General features: G+C 37.8%; 1 protein-coding gene across 2 annotated transcripts in view; it reads right to left on the bottom strand.

The window, feature by feature from the left end:
- Positions 1-10,947, bottom strand: part of Cfap299 (cilia and flagella associated protein 299) — a 510,741-nt gene that overhangs the window by 298,677 nt on the left and 201,117 nt on the right. The gene's annotated exons all lie outside the window — the stretch shown is intronic.

Here is a 10,947-nt window from a genome sequence, read left to right on the forward strand (position 1 = left end):
CTCTTGCTAGACCCTGGCCTGCGGACCAGAACAACAGAACCGGCCGGTCTTTACAAAGTAACAGAACCCGACGGCCGTTACAAAAGAAACGGCCGTTACAAAGTTCTTTATATATTTTAGAAATTAGCTGTCTTATTAGATGTGAAGTTAGTGAAACTCTTTTCCCACTCTGTAGGCTGTCATTTAATCCTATTGACAGAGTCCATGTTCTTAAATTATATACAATGATTTTTTTGAAAATGCAAAGACTACTTAATCTATGATTAGATTGCAATGAGCAAAAATTAGTTATTAACAAATGAGGGAGTCTTGAAACCATGAGTATTTTCTAACATGTCTTACATTTCTTCACCATTCGACCACTGTAGCTTTATGTTTCAGAGTAAGATCATGTTCTCATCCAATTTAACTTTGGAATATTTTTCATTTGAATGCAAATTTAAGTTAGAGCCATGAGAAGGCATGTGTGTTCAAGGACAATTTGTTATACAAGGGAAAATTTTAAATATGTAAATCAGTTATATTCAACATTTAGACAAAAGTATATCACAGAAGCTCAAATGTTTTGATAATGTCAAGTAATTAGAAAATAAGATTAATGTTAGGGGTAGCCCTGCTTATACACTGAAGGCCCAAAATCAGCCATAGGCCTAAAATCAGCAATAGGCCTGACATACATACCTGACAACACAAAGTCTTGGGTCTCTGTGGAAAAACACTGAAACAGATGGCTAGAAGCTATTATAAACAAGCAGCTTTGGTGGAAAGTTGCCAAGTTTTAGTCATAGACCTTGTAGATAGGTAGCCTTGGTGGATAGTACCAACTTAGAAAAGGACAAGTGAATCATAGTTGGAGTCATAGTGATCTGTCTCCTGAACCTTAACCCAGCTGACACTCTGTTCTGGAGGACATCTGTACTCTCCCTGAACTCCTGTGTCATCTCCTTCCCTACATCCTGCTCTTTTGTGTATATATCCATGTGTGAAAAAGTAAAAATGGGGATTTGATCAGACTATAGACAGATCGCCTTCTTTGCGTCGGCCTGTCCCCCACTTTCTCTTTCAGGTGGTCTCCCTGGACCCCTGTTTAACACCCTGCTAGACAGGAGAGATTAAAACTGTAGTCACTCCAATTTTACAATGAGGATGGTTAGGATGGGAAGAAGGCTCTAGCACATGTTTTGAGCCTCAACTTCATCAGCTATAAACTAAAAGTAACAATAGCCTAAAAGTTCATCTAGTTTTTCTTGGGGAAATTACAATTTCATATAAAAATCTAGACTGTCTTACTGTCTAATATTTGTTGAGCATTCAGTAAATACAGACACCACAATATGCACATCACCTTGGACTGTTTAAGGCATCCTACAGGTCACTGAGTGGTTGTCATCGCCAGTCATCCCACAACTGAAACACAGATCAGAGGCTTGCCCTAAAGTCTTCTCAGTAGTACCACAGTTCAACCATGAATCTGAGATATAACTGTAAGGCCTATTACCTGTAGCACAGCATAAGTCTGTATCTAATTACCAGAAAAAAAACACAGTATGAAAGAATTTTCATGAGGGCCATGATACAAGATTTGCTGAAACATTTTTTAAGTTTGCCATTTTGTGTATCTAACAATGACTTTAAGACTCTGGCTGATTCTTCATATAACTTCATCACAGCACAGGGATTCCCATCCGTGTTACACTCTGCTTGCATGTGGAAATAAACCTCCACTGTCAATGAAGAAAGCAGCCTTAAACAGAAGCTGGTTAGATGTTTGAATAGAATTCTGGGCACTCACTGAAGTAGTTCCAAGAGTGACTTGCTATGATATAAGAGCCCAAGCTACATCAGAATCTCCAGGACTTGGCACAGGGGTGGTAAGACGGGGTTTCATTCATGTGTAGGGAGAGAACATTTTCTTTGGAATGGTTATATCTGGTAATATGTTTGTTTAAGGAAAAATAAACAGGTGGGGGAAATTTCTGTATACCCAATGGAAGGAAAGCATATCTGTACCTACCCTATTTCAGCAACTGCTTCAGTACAACTCAGTCTTTCAAAACTATCACCCTCATTCATTGGCCAAGGTCACTTCAACAGTTGGCAATGTGCTATATATAAGTGCTGATCATATATATTAAACTGATGTCATAGGTATTTGACACCTTGCCTTTTAAAAATATTTCCTCTGTTTATTATTCATGGATTTTTAAGTTTTTCCTTTGAGATCTAGTGGGCTTCAGCTTTTTGGTTTTTTTTTTCTTTTCTCATGTCCCAAAATCAACTGTATAGCATCCAAGTTTCCTACTGATAGTCAACAACTCTCATTACTTCATTGCTTAAAGCACATATTATGACTTGGTCACATGCCTTATAAAAACACCATTGGTAGTGCTTGAGGAATAAATGAACCCTTGCACCCGAAAAACAAGTTTGAGATCTAAAAGATTTCCTGATTATATAACAGTAGTAGCCTGCAAGATGAAGACTACTAGGGTCTCATTTTATATGGAATTCACAATAACACAATGACCAAGTACAACTAAGAGAGTTTTGAATATGTACTTGGTGTTAATATGTTTTTAAATTCCTTATCTCCAATAATTCAAACTTTGTAGGCAATTTAAAAATGAACACACATTACCTACAGTGATTGGAGATTATTTTTAAGAGCCTTTAGTTAACAAACAACATGGCTTAGGTCCAGTAAGACTCCATGCTCTGGCCTCCTATTCCCACCAGTATATCAGAGAAAAAGGCAAACAAGTGTTGGTTGACAAGACGGGAGTGCAAACTACATAATCAAGATCCAAGCAGTAGCACTGCTGGTGAGGAAGTGTGCAAGTGTCCTGTGCTGACCCTCAGGTGTCATAAGGAAGAGCACAATCCCAAGATCTAACCTGAAAATAAGTAATGCACAAACTAATGAACTATGTATTCAATGGAAACATAAAGGACTGGCCTAAAGACAGATTCAGCAAGCGAGGACAGAGATTCATAATTCATATCATGCTTTCATAACACCTAAAGTAGCCCCTCGAAACAAAATGTAATTGCAGTTGGAATTGCATAACTAGGTTGGATTTCTTGGTTGCTTTCTTTTAGATTTGTCTATGAATGCTACTCTTCATAAATCTTCTGTTCTCTCACAGTAGACATGGCTTAAGGCCAAAGCATGACATTTGGACATACACCACACTGTCCTTTTGATAGTCTGTTACACAGAGGTAAAACAAATCTACTCTGGAGTTAAATTTCTCTGACAAGAATCTAAGCCCCAGCTCAAGACTGTGAACAGGGATGCTGAGAGAGATAACTCTAGAACATCCATCCCTGACCATCAGGGCTTATCAAACTTTCTGGCATTGAGTGCACAGCTAGAGACATGTAAATTTTAGCTTTCAAATTAATTCCATTGGACCAGAAAAAAATAATATGGCTTTGTAATCATTCATTTAGAATCTGGTTTACTATAATCCTTAACTCAAATTACACTTTAATTATAGTGTAGCATAATGTAACATAAACAATGACTACTACAATCACAATTACTATTTAAAATCTATGCAGATTATTAGAAAGTATAACACATTCTATTCAATAACATTACATTGTAGAATATATGAGCGTGGCTGGCTGGGCAGTGGTGGCCCACGCCTTTAATCCCAGCACTTGGGAGGCAGAGGCAGGCGGACTTGTGAGTTTGAGGCCAGCCTGGTCTACAGAGTAAGTTCCAAGACAGTCAGGGCTACACAGAGAAACCCTGTCTTGAAAAAACCAAATATATATATACATACATTATATATAATGTATGTATATATATATGTGTGTATATATATATATATATTTGGTATATATGTATATACGTATATATGTATATATATTGTATATATGTACATATATTTTGTATATATGTATATACATTTTGTATATATGTATATATGATATGTATGTGTATGGATATGGATAGGTATATGTATATATGTATATGTACATACACACACATACATATACATACATGTGCCACAAAGTACCAAGTCTAGTTTGGGATGACATAACTAAGTACTGCTGACTTTAATCAGAATTATTCTCCTCTCTCTATGGCCATATTTAAGCATGCAAACACACAGGATTAAGTAGAGTGTATACACTAGAAATTTATGGTTCAACTGCTACCTATACATTCTATTTTGAAACCCAATTTCATATATCTGTACCTGTCTGACATCCTGCCGAGAGATGTGCAATTACTGGGTTTGCCATGATTCTGTTTCACACTATATATTACCTGAGCCATCTCAGATCAATATACATCCCAATGGTAAGTATGGCATGAAAGGGGCACATGTTAGTGATCTGAGACAGCCAATGTGCCTTAGGTGGGATAGAGAACGTCCTAGCCAGAAAGAAACAATGAGTTCTATTATGATTCCATTTTTCTATTCATCATCATAAAGAAAAAACAAAACAAACGAAAAATCCCTCAACAAATGAAATAATACACACCACACATGCAGTGCATTCAGTAACATGATGATTCTTATAAACAGAACATTTGCTGAGAGCCTTCGGAAAGGACCACTGTGTTTATAGTTACAGTAGCTCGAGAGTGACTGCTCAGAATGGCAATCTAGGCAGAGCAAGAGCTGTGACTCCCGGGAGAGAGGGGCAGCTGTGACTGAAGGGATATACGTGGGACTCTCTGCTGTCAATGACACCCATGTTCTTATCCACGGTTATGGCCAGGGCCTGCTTCATTTGTTAATGAAATACAGCAATTCACACACACTTATGAGCTACATACTTTAATACGTATGCTATACTCTGATTTTTAAAGTGGAGATGGGGTTTTTCTGTTTTGTTTTGTTAAGGAACAATGAAATTTAGGAACTCTCAGAAAGTTACATAGAATGACAAAGGCTTAAATAATCACAGAAAGAATTGCTCACTTTTAGCCTAAAATGACAAAAAACAAACAAACAAAAAAATCCCTTTTAAAAAGATGATCTAAATAGTCAGGCTTCAATAACCAAAGTTAATAAATACCATTTACAGTCTAATTCAAACTTGCTGCAATGGAAAAGACAATTTACAAAGGAATGAGTTTCCTATCACTGAAAATATTTAAACTATTTAGGAAGAGGCTTAGTGGCCATCTGTCAGAGAGAGTGCAAAAGAGATTCCAATATGGGAGACCTGCAAATCAAGATAAACTCTGCTCCTGTCATTTCTGGGATGTTACAGCTTAGGCTTAGGATGAAGCTGGCATCCAGCATGCATCTGTCTCCATCCACCGCCTCCTCCTCTTCGCTCCTTACACAGTCCCTCTCTCTACTGTCTTCTGCCTAAAACCTTAGGACAAAAGAAGGAATCCTGCAGTTTCTCTACTCCTATCCACTCTGGAGAGTTCCAGAGACCTAGGGCTATGATAGAAGTCCTGAGTGGACGTCAGACATAAAATATTTTGTGTTTCATACCAACTCTGTTTATCCCAAATCAAAGTATTTGGAACTGGATGCTTCTCCTCCCCAAATAGTTTTTAAAGAATCTGGAAAACTTTACCATTTCAGAAATATGTGTACAATATCCCTTGCTTGATAAGTTAATAAATAATTAACACCTGATTACAGATGTCAGGGTGGTATGCAGCCTCCTCTAAATGACATCTGCAGCTCTTGGGTACAGAGAGACCACCACGGAGGCGGCAACCATAAGCTATTACATTCATTTTGACATATGCACTCTCAAATAGTTCAGATGCCTTTTTATCTGATTGCTTTTCTACAATTTTAGCAAGATGTGAAGCCATTGAGAGAAACAAAGCATCTCGCTACTATCAAGCACAGTCCACTGCATACTAAACGGTCCATAGAAAAGTGGATGTTATTAATAGCAAGGCAGTCATCTCTAGGTTTACTTTGTGAGGTAAGTAAAGAAGGACTGATGTGGGAAGAGAGAGAATCGAGGGTATATTCCAAGAAGGAAACCTGTCTTAAAAAGAGAACTCTGACAATCAAAACTCAAGAAATTAATAATTTGGAAAACAATCAATTTAATGTAGGTCTAAGACAAGAACATCAATTGAAAATATACTCTACCCTAAACAGAATTATCAGTAGTCAACCATTTCTCTCAGATGAACCAGCTAATAAATTACATATTTGTAATGTTTACAGAAATGTTTATTAGGTACTTTTCTTGTTGCTCTGACCAAGACAATGAAGGTAGAGTTTAATCTGGCTTAAGGTTCGAGGTGATACAGTCATTGAGGTGGGGAAGGCACGGTAGCCCAAGATCAAGCCAGGTGGGCATCCTGCATCCACAGTCAGGACAGAGAGAAACAGAAAGTGGAGCATGACTAAGACATGGTAGAGCCAACGGCCCCCTCTTCCAGCCAGACTCCACCTCAGGTCTGTCCCCTGCTGGAGATGACATGTTCAGAGACATGAGCCTACAGGACACTTCTCATCCAGGCCACAACGAAACTGAACAAAACCTCTAAAAAGACAGGCAGATACTTTGGGTCTTGGTGCTAAATGGCACATACTTACTATTTAATTGGGCCTCTGTCTAATGACAACCTTTCTGGACAAACAAGAGAGCACAAAGCCTATCAGTTAAATCTAACTAGTCTTTCCTACGTGCACAGCACTAACTGCCAGCGTTTATGTTACTATTTCCTTAAATAAGCATGCAGGCCCAAAGGACCCTACATATTTGAGATGAAACATGTAGTGTTACAGAAGCAAATACAAAAAGAAAACTTTATTTTGGAAACCAAAGTGACCCAAAGAATGGGAGAAGATTAATAAACAAATTAAAAACTACTATCTCCTCAGAGGTCAAATAACACAATAATAAGATGAATCAGCATCAAATAAATAATGAGTGAAAAATTTTTAAAAAAATGTATACACTAAGATGACTCGCACTATGGACATAACGTACACACCACAGACAGCACAACAGAAAAACGTCCATAAGTGTGTTTAGTGAACTCCCAGTGTATCTAAGTGACAATATCACAACTCTTATGGAAAAACAGAAATGGATAATGATTAATGAACTCAGTAATCTCAGAGAAAGCAGGAAAATCCTGGATGCTCGAAAACACTGAGTTCTTAGAAACTAATTAACTTTCAGATAATGATAATAATGTGCCTACTAAACAGAGAGGCTAACAAAAGCCCAAGGCCAGAAATGAGTAACTTATTTTGGAGTAGTTGGCCAATAAGTTCCCAAAGACACTGAAATACTATCACTGCTCTTGGGTGTTCCCCAGTACTTGCTGATGATGCCACAGACTTGAAGAGTTACAGAACGGAGAAGTCAAGCAAGTACTGACCTAGAAACAGTAAAATTTACCCAAAAAAGGCCAATGAAAATATTGATTCTTTGGGAGGATCAAAAATTAATCATCTTTAGGAGGACCGCTCAGGTTAGTAGTGAGCAGTATGAAGAATAAAAAGGTCAATCCATTGTAGATTTACGAGACATAAACTATAAAGAAGCTTATGGTGGCTGCAGGCAAGCAAGTGTCAAATTACAGGTGCCAACCCACAGCAAGTGCTCTGCTCCATGTGACTGTTTTACTACAGCTGTAATTACTAATACTGAAAAGCCCCTACATTGGCTAAATATAAATGAAAACTAGACATGTATGAGGAAAAAAGAAAAACAGAGAAACAAGCCTTATAAGACATTCCCTCATCTTTTAAGAACTAAAGCAATTGAAGGCTCCCCTGAAAATCTACACAAGTATGTCCTGTCCTGATTGTAGTGGAAATCTTTGGTTCAGAGCCAACTCCCCTCTGCCTTTTCCACCCACATGAATGAATATTGAGACCTGCGGTCTAAAACTGGTCCAACAAAGAATGCCTGTGAGTACCTACCATGATAGTGGTTTAGAGTCAACTCTATCAAGAGCACTTCCTAAATTCTCCACTTATTACAGTTAAGGAGAGAGAGAGAACAAAGCATATTGCTGTATTCCTTTCTTTGTTCCTGATACTGCTGGCTAACCCCCTCTGTGATGGGGTGTGGACTAATCTAGCAGTCTGAGAATCTCAGAGGTCACTTACAGAAAGATTAAGTAAGGGAAGGCTGCTTTTCATAGAGGGTGAGCCAAATATGAAGAGGTCTGAGGGACAAGCAATGTTGCCAACCTATCTTCCTTTTCTGAACTTACATGTCTATTACTGAAGCTGCCGCCACCCTCTGCTGATTTTATATCATATAATAAGCATATAATAATGTATTAGTTATATATAATTATTTGTATATTTCATATAATACAATAAAATATACTACAGCCCTTTACTATGGACTCAATACAAGAGACTCTCCCGGAATCTTCAAACTTTCAGCCATGATTGGGGCTCTGGAGGCACCTAACTTCATCAGCTTCTTCATTCAGCCTTTCACTGTGGACCAAATACCAGAAATCGTCCAGATTGGGCATCAGAGTGATAACACTAAGGTATCCATCCTCGCAGGCAGAACAGCTACGAAGTTCTCAGCCTTTCCAGAATACAAGTGCCCATGTTGGGCTACACAGACCTTGTAGTGTTGACCAAGCTGATAAATCACCTTTTTTGATACTTGTACTTCCCGTTGGGAGAGAAGCCTCTGTAGCATATATGCAAATGTTGCTGATGCTGTGTACACCCTTGTGGTATTAAATTATATCCAACAGGAAACTCGGAAGAAAATCTTTTGAAAATAATGTAATATGGTTTTTTCCTATTAACATAAACATCAAATTAGAAGTGTTTCTAATTAAATTTTTCTGTCACATTCATCACTACATATTAAAATTACATTAAATGAGAATTGGTATACATTTCAAAGATAAACAACTCTTAGATCTTTCTTGTTGCTTTGAAAGCTGTCTTTGTTATAGTTTCTACCAAACTTCCTGATGGGAGATAGTCACTAGAATTCTTCTATGAGTACTATATTTATTTATAGGAATTGAAGCTATTTGTAGACTGAGTAGAAATTTAATTTGTTCATTTCTAGATATATATTTCATATGTTTTTCTATTTTCATTTCTTATTTTGTATCGTTTACAATATAAAAGTCACTACAAATAACATCAGGGAAGCAGATATTCCCCCCCCACCAACAATTTGTGAATATAAAGAAAAAATTCATATTCCACAGAAAAGTCATGGATATGCTTGGCCCTTATTTCACATATCCCAACTGCAAATAATACACAAATGTCTGCTATAACAGAATGGCAGCTTTTATAACGTAAGTAATAAAACACTAAAAGGCAGTGCCTTTTTATATCATGGAAATAACTATATCTACTAATTTTAAATGTTACTGGACACATTATATTTGCCCTACATTTCCCAAAGTTTGAAGCATTTTTCATAAGTGATATCAGAGATAAAACAGGTTTAAATACAGAACCACTTTTTTTTTTTACAAATGCACATAAAGCATGTTATTGTGTAGATGTGCAATGTCTACCTAACACTACCTCTCTAGAGCAGCACTGTTGCCAGGGGGCTCAGGGAGAGTGAGGATAGACCACAAGGACTCTGGCATTGCCAGTGGGCTAGCCCATCAATAGATTCATAATTTGATGGGATTGCTGGGGGTAGTGGAATGCTGTAGGTGGGACCCAGTTAAAGAGAGTGAATGCTTCTGGGGACATATGTGATATCTGGTTCCTGGTCTCTCCTGTTTCTCATACTCCATTTTCTTCTTCTGTCCATGCCTCTATCATGGTCTTCGGCTGCATTTTACCTCATGAAAGGCACAGAACAGTAGAGGAAAATTACCATGAGCTGAAATGTCTTCACCGGTGATATAAGACAAGATTTCCCTCTTTTAATCTATTTTCTCAGGTCGACAGTTGCAGAGATAGAAATCTGCCTTACACAGAGTCCATTGATTGAATATATTAATGTTTCAGAGGGATTCTGCTTGATGGAATTATTAATGATTTGTTTGCATAAAATTATTATGCTAAACTAACATCCCACATTGGTCATGAATTAACATTACAAATTTTAAAATTTACATTCATGACTCCTTGGCTGCATTCTTCATGTCTTTATGAACACTTCACTAGACATAATAAATGTCCTAATTGTCTTAGGGTGTTCCTGCTGTGAGCAGACACCATGACCAGGGCAACTCTTATAAAGATAACACTTAGTTGGGCTGGCTTACAGGTTCAGAGGTTCAGTCCATTATCATCAAGGCAGGAATGTGGCCACATCCAGGCAGGCAGACATGGTGCAGGAGGAGCTGAGAGTTCTACATCTTCATCTAAAGGCTGCTAGTGGAAGACTGGCTCCCAGGCAGCTAGCACAAGAGTATCAAAGCCCATACTAACAGTGACACACCTACTCCAACAGGGCCACTCCCAGGGCCAAGCATATACAAACCATCATACTACTAATTAGTCATTATTAAGATTTAAATAGTATTGTCCTCTATGCTTGCAACTATGAAATATTTTTAAAAGTTTGAATGTCAGTAAGTTGTTGATATAGGTAGCACAGTTTATATATAGACAATCAACAGCTAAGTGGCTCGCTTAAATCCTCTGTGTTAGCCATACTTCCTATCCCTGAGGCAGAATACTTTCATAAAAACCATTTATGAGAGAAGGGATGCACTTTGGCTTATGTCAGAGATTTCACTCCAATAAAACAGGCCATAACAAGATGATGACATTCATTTCCCTGCTTAAAGGAATCATATTACACATAAGGCCAAATGTTTCTATGTACGCTCAAATTTATATGTGTAGGCTTATACATCTGAGTGCTTATTCACCAGGAAGAGGACTCTTTGAAAGGATTAGAAGGATTAGGAGTTGTGACCTGGTTGGAGGAAATGTACCACTGGGTTATCAAAAGGCCATACCATGCTCAGTCTCTCTCTCTCTCTCTCTCTCTCTCTCTCTCTCTCTCTCTCTCTCTCTC

Source organism: Grammomys surdaster, unplaced genomic scaffold (genome assembly GCF_004785775.1).
Source record: "Grammomys surdaster isolate TR1022 unplaced genomic scaffold, NIH_TR_1.0 233, whole genome shotgun sequence".
Taxonomy (NCBI): domain Eukaryota; kingdom Metazoa; phylum Chordata; class Mammalia; order Rodentia; family Muridae; genus Grammomys; species Grammomys surdaster.